The 6,000-nt window shown below is 41.7% G+C and overlaps 1 protein-coding gene across 10 annotated transcripts in view; it reads right to left on the bottom strand.

Annotated features, from left to right (window-relative positions):
- Positions 1-6,000, bottom strand: part of ATXN1 (ataxin 1) — a 272,506-nt gene that overhangs the window by 192,334 nt on the left and 74,172 nt on the right. For all 10 annotated transcript variants that reach the window (XR_003095869.1, XR_001358650.2, XM_025213217.1 and 7 more), the window contains one exon: positions 511-631. The gene's annotated coding sequence lies outside the window, so the exon portion shown is untranslated. The remainder of the gene's footprint in view (positions 1-510; positions 632-6,000) is intronic.

Raw genomic sequence — 6,000 nt, 5'->3', positions numbered from 1 at the left:
CACCCAGAGCATCCGGAGCTCTGATTCCGTGGAGCCTAGCAAACTCCACGTGACTGTTCGTGTTGTCTTTGTCTGTAACCGCAACTCAAGCAAGTTTTCCAGCCTACACCACGACCATCTCTGGTGTAAGTAAACAATCTTTAAAACTACCGCTATGAGTCTGTGCCTAATTCTAGCTTGTCGTGCCCCTCTCTCCAACCCCACGTGCCCGGGATGCTGGCCACAGCCCGCGTGCAGCACGAAAAAGGGCCCGGCTCGCGCCCGGCCCGCACAGTGTGTAAGCGTTTGCTAGGTGGACCTCAGCTGGTTAATCTTAGCAAGACAAATGCACTACACATTTGTACTGTTTTCTCAGTGTTTGCCACCAAAATTACATGTGCATGCATCTGTACGTGTGCTGTTTGTCTGAGAAAATATCAGTGTAGATTAAAAAAAAGATATTATGCAACTCAAAAGTAAATAATGAAAAATTACAATCTAACTTGTGACAGTATCTGCAGCATCACTTACCTCAAATCATGAGAGTGTTTCAAGACGTAATCATAAGTCTCCTTTCTTCTCCTCACATGAGATGTTACAGAGTTTTTTTTCTGATGTCTTGCATTAAAACTCTTGCACTGTTCTCCAGGATCTTAAATAAAAACAAAACAAGAAGAATTCAGAATGAAAACGTCATTTCCAGTGGTTGGTGTGTGGCCCAGGGCGAATCCTTGACCTCTCTCCAATGTATATTTATTATCTTAAACAAGTATATTAAGTACAGAGAGCAAAAGGAGCCTGAAGATGGCTCTACAGACGACACTTTTCAATGTTTTAGACCACTTTAAAACATTTTTTACCACATATCTGCTATACTACATTGTAATGTAGTACAAGTATGATCACTTCTTTAAGAATGACCCAAGAAGTATCTGATTCAAGAGAGCACAGAGAAAGGGAGCAATCACCTTAGATGAAAATCAAAAACGTTAATTATGTTAAGTAACGACTGTTACATTAGGTATTGATAATGTACTATTATTATTATTGTGCAACTAACACAGTCCAGACTTTCCGTATTAATCTTTTTCTAATACTGATATAAGGAAAATATCAGCTTAGTTAACAAACACAAACAACAATAGTGTTGCATTTATATATGCAGAATGGCCAAGGAAGGAAAGAGGGAGAAAGAGTAAAATGAGAAATGGCCAAGGAAGGAAAGAGGGAGAAAGAGCAAAATAAAAGTAAGGGAAACTGATGAGTCTCTGATACAACCAATTCTGGTATCTTCCACTGTCATTAGAAAGGTATAAATGTTTCTGAATTTAAAACAAATTTTTAAGTGTTACATCAGCATGCTAGTTCCCCATGCAGCTTGTAGTAAAACAACAGGTTTCATTTACCACAGAGATGAATGTCACCCAGTATGTAAGGCCTACATGCTAAGCCGTGTCAATAGGAAAACCATCCTCGCTACATTAAATGTGTGCTCTCAGCCAGCAAGTTCACTTTCCTTTTGAGAACATCCTATCACATTTGCTTCTGGACTCCAGACATGTTAGTTACAGTTTTATAAAGAAGTTTAGGGCACATAATTATCAAACCTGGGAGCCAAATTCATGCCTCACTTACACCTGTGCAACCTCCACTGAAATCAATGAGGTTTTACAATGTGACCAAGGCTAAAAGTTAACTTTATGTGCATTTAAGCCAAATTGTTTGTTTGCTTTTCTCTCAGTTATGTCAGACAGGCACATCTGAATAATTTTTTCCATTGCCTTTTTAATTAAGAAGAGGAATCATTATCCACGGCTCTCTGTGGCTGTACATACTTCAGAAAATATTTAAAAAGCAGCTTTTCCAAAAGTGGTCACAGATTCGAAAACAGTTTGCATATCCAATTGCACTAAGAAACTGAGAAGACTGACATGCCTAAGAGGGAAAATGTCCTAGAACCCCTTACCCTGGTTCTCTTAATACCTGCTGAGATATTCCATATGGCTTTACTGCTCCTCACAGCTATTTGCATTATTTACCAAAAACCCGCATCTTGGTGTTTAAATGTAACCTGTTCCTGCTGCCATTGGTTTTGTTTGCACATTTCTTACTCATGTTGGTAAGCACTTACATGACTGATTCCACAGATTTCAATGGGACTATTCACACTTAATATGAGCAAGGCCATAGCCAAGCCCACCCACTTCCACTGACTTGTGGGAGCAGGAGATCCTTGAAAGCAGTGAAAAATCCAGACAAGGTTTGAAGTTCAAAGCTAAGGAGGACTAGCTGCCTATGACTCACCCACCTCAAAGAAATACAATGGGTATAAGTTACTGAGTGCCAGCCTTTACTTTGAACTCCCTGGTTTCTCTGTTTTTTTCAAATTCTTCATGTTGTGAGGGGTGGAGGGTTGAATGTAAAGATCAGAAGCAAAACATGACCCTTTTATTCTTGCTTTTACTTTTGTCGTTTTTAATTTTATTTTTAAAAAAGGAATAGTGTTAAGCTTAGGGCCAGACTCCCTGCTCTGCTACAGATCAATTTTCAGAAATTCCTAAGTGGCTTTAGATCAGAGGTTCCCAACCACAGGGCCACAGCCCAGTACCAGGCCACAAAGGGTTGGCTGCCGGGCCGTGGCAATTTTTTAATATTAACTTTAATCACTCTGTGCTACAGATCATCATCAGATAACAGTACTTTCTTACTTCGCAGATATTATGATAAAATAGGCTAGGTAAGTAAACTGGTAAGTGATGCACATCCTTGTCAAATTAATACTCTACTCCACAGAGCAGCTCGCTGAAATCAAAATGTGTAGGGTACTACACAAAAAAGCTATCGGAGAATCTGTCTCCTAGAAAATAAAAGCAGCAATACTGTTCGCTGGGCTAAACTTTTATAGCCCTGCTGCCTTACTTTGAGCTTTTAGCAACTGTGGGAGGCTGAATAATTTCACTGTGGTCACGGAACGGCTTTACAGCTGCTGAAACAAGGCCCTTTGTAATATGTATTTTACTATCTAAAGTAGCATATATTAAATTGCTGTACACTTCACATTATCTGTTTAACTTACTGAAAAGGGAGTGACAAATCTGAGTCTGCCAATTGCAACCCCCCAAAAAAAACAACCCCCCCCATAATTGCGATGGAAAAAATTATTTCAGATTTCTAAGGGGAATCACAATCGATTTATGCAATCTCACATTTCAAAGTGTAAAGCAAAATAGTCTAAACTGGTCCTCTCGTTTTTGCCATATCATAATCTTGTGAGCCAAGTATCAAAATCAGAAAGGAGTGGCATGCCTGTAAACATTCGTGTGCTCTCACCGCAGCCACCACCTGCTCTCGGACTACACTTCTATGTGTAAATGAAATCTGTTTATGCAAACTGGGCAACCTAAGTCACGGTTAATCTCCCAGTGTGAACATGCAATCATGTGAGTTGCATGCACTGATAGTCACCTGTGGGCACATCTGCTGGATTCTGCAAATATGTATTTTAGCAGATTTAAAAATACGGTTCTAAATTATTTGATTTGTCTATAAAATTTATGAGCTTGACTCTGCTACTAAGGCAAAGCCCTTCGTTTATGAGCACTTTTCTCCCAGGATTTCCTAATGAATAGGGAGCTATTCAGGCTGTATTATCCTTTAGGCTGGTTCAAGCCTGCTCCATCCAGGACTTCAGCTCCTCTACATTCCCCCTGTTGGAGCAATAGGTGCATCTGAAAACAAAGGGAAGGAGCAATTTGTGTTGTCTGCCTCTCCCTGTTCCAATGAGTTGGACGCACCCTGTTTGCCCAGCTCCCCAGCAGAGCCAAACAAAGAAGCAAATTTATCAAAAAGTACCTTTTTCGGTGATTTGTCTAAAACAAAGCTAGAGAATTTGGGTCTGTTTTCACACATACTGCAGTAACTCCCTGAGCTTCAACCCAGCCAGGATACTTTGATATCACAAACACATCAGGCATATGGTATTGCCAACCCCAGAAACTCAAAAATGATCAGTAGCTCCCTCCCTCAAATTCATGAGATACGGCTTAAATGTCAAGAGACTTTTAAGAAAAGGGGTGGGGAAGAAGCTTCATTTTTTCTGTTCCCTCTAGTTTTTTAATCTTTTATGGTGCACTTGGGTCATGTTTTCAAATTTTTCTCCATTATCACAATTTAGGAACTAATTGTCCCAAACACATATTGTAAGTCTCATAATAAAACAACTTGAGCTGGCAACTCAGAGGATCTTTCCTTCTACCTCAGTTCAGACTTACGTCTCTTTCAGGATGCTGTCTGGGCTGAACTGACCAAGCTAGTTTTCCATCCCAGTCAATTTGTATTTAATTGCTTTAACATGTCTGACTGTGATCAAAACCAAAGAAAACCACAGCAATGGAAACAAAGAATCAAGAAAGAAAGAATTAAACCCCAAGACAAACTACACAGGAAGAGCTGGATTATGCCTCCCCCAGATGAATGCTGTGGAGGTGGGGGAGGAGAGGATATTGGGAGTCCTTCCCAGTGTTCTCATACTAGGTAGATAGCTATCCCCTTTCTCTGTACAGTGGGGGATAAGAAGAGGTGAGCACATCTGGAACTGCCAAATTCCTTACTAGCCCCACCACTGGGCAGGACAGAAACAGGCCATGCATGGTTCTATTTAGACATTCATCAAGATGGAGGCAGGGACAGTTTAGGGCAACAAGGACCCTTCAACATTCTCCCACATGGGAGCCACTTAAAGTAGCACCGATAACAATGGAGGATGAAGAACTGTTGACACCATGCTTCCTCCCCTGGCAATGGTGGGGCCCCTGTTCCCCTGCCCAAGCACTGTTATGGCCTCTGGCCTCCTCTGCTCTGGTGGTATACAGGGGCTTAACTGGCTTCTTCTCTGACTTCAGTGGTTTCTGTTGCCCTCCCTTGAGCCAAAGTTGATCTGCACACTTACCACATCTGCTGCACTCTGTTTTTATATTACTGCTTTGCAAACATAAGGACTAACACATCATGTTTTTTTATCACTAAAATTCTGACCTTAGTGCACGACTTCTGTAGCAGTGGCCCTAAGCTCAAGCATACTACAGTTGTGCCTTAATCCAGCAAGGGTAGCTCCTTGCTCATCATTTTAACAGGGCATAGCAAGCCAGTTCTGCACCATGTTCGTCTTTGTGCTGAGGAAGTGATTTTATTTTTCAAAGGCACTCCTCAGTTGGTGGCAGTGGACTCAAAGATGATGTGAACAAGCCTTTATTTTAGAATGCCTGCCTGTCTTCGGCAATTCCTCACAGTCAAAGATGATTGTCTTCCGCGATTGTCTTATCTGCTGTAGGTCTGAAGATGGATGAGGAGGCCGATGCGGGATCAACAGACTCTGCTACAATGCAGGCACATGCATCTGTGTGGGGTGGGTAGCTCCGAATTCTTGATTTGGTCCATGACACACTGTTTCTGCCACTCCTACTTTTCGGTCTCCTGTTGTCATCATAAGGTTTCAAAGTACTAAGAACCTTGCAGCGGACTATTCCTCCATTTGGAGTAGTCCTGGGCGATAATCTCCCACAAATTGATATCAATGTTGCATTTTTTCAAGTTGGCCTTGAGGATGTCCTTGAAACGCTTTCTCTGCTGTCCTCCTGAGTGTATGCCTTGACTGAGCTTCAGGAGTCTGGAGTCAGACATCTGGATGATGTGGTCAGCCCTGCAAAGTTAATGTTGGATAATCATCACCTCAATTCTCATGGTGTTTGCTTGAAAGAGGATGCTAATATTGGTGCATCTATCTTCCCACTGCATTCAAAGGATCTTCCGCAGGCAGCATTAATGGTACTTCTCCAATGATTTGAGGCGTCTCCTGTACATTGTCCACATCTCAGCTCCACACAGTAAGGTAAAAGTCACAACCGCTTGATAAACCATGAGCTTGGTTTCAGATCCGATGCTGTGATCTTTGAATACCTGCTTCCTCAGGCATCCGAAGGCTGTACTTACACATTTGAGGTGGTGTTGGATAAGCTCAATCAT

This window comes from Alligator sinensis, unplaced genomic scaffold, assembly GCF_000455745.1.
Source record: "Alligator sinensis unplaced genomic scaffold, ASM45574v1 scaffold743_1, whole genome shotgun sequence".
Classification (NCBI taxonomy): Eukaryota; Metazoa; Chordata; order Crocodylia; family Alligatoridae; genus Alligator; species Alligator sinensis.
This window is presented reverse-complemented; position numbering and strand designations above follow the sequence as displayed.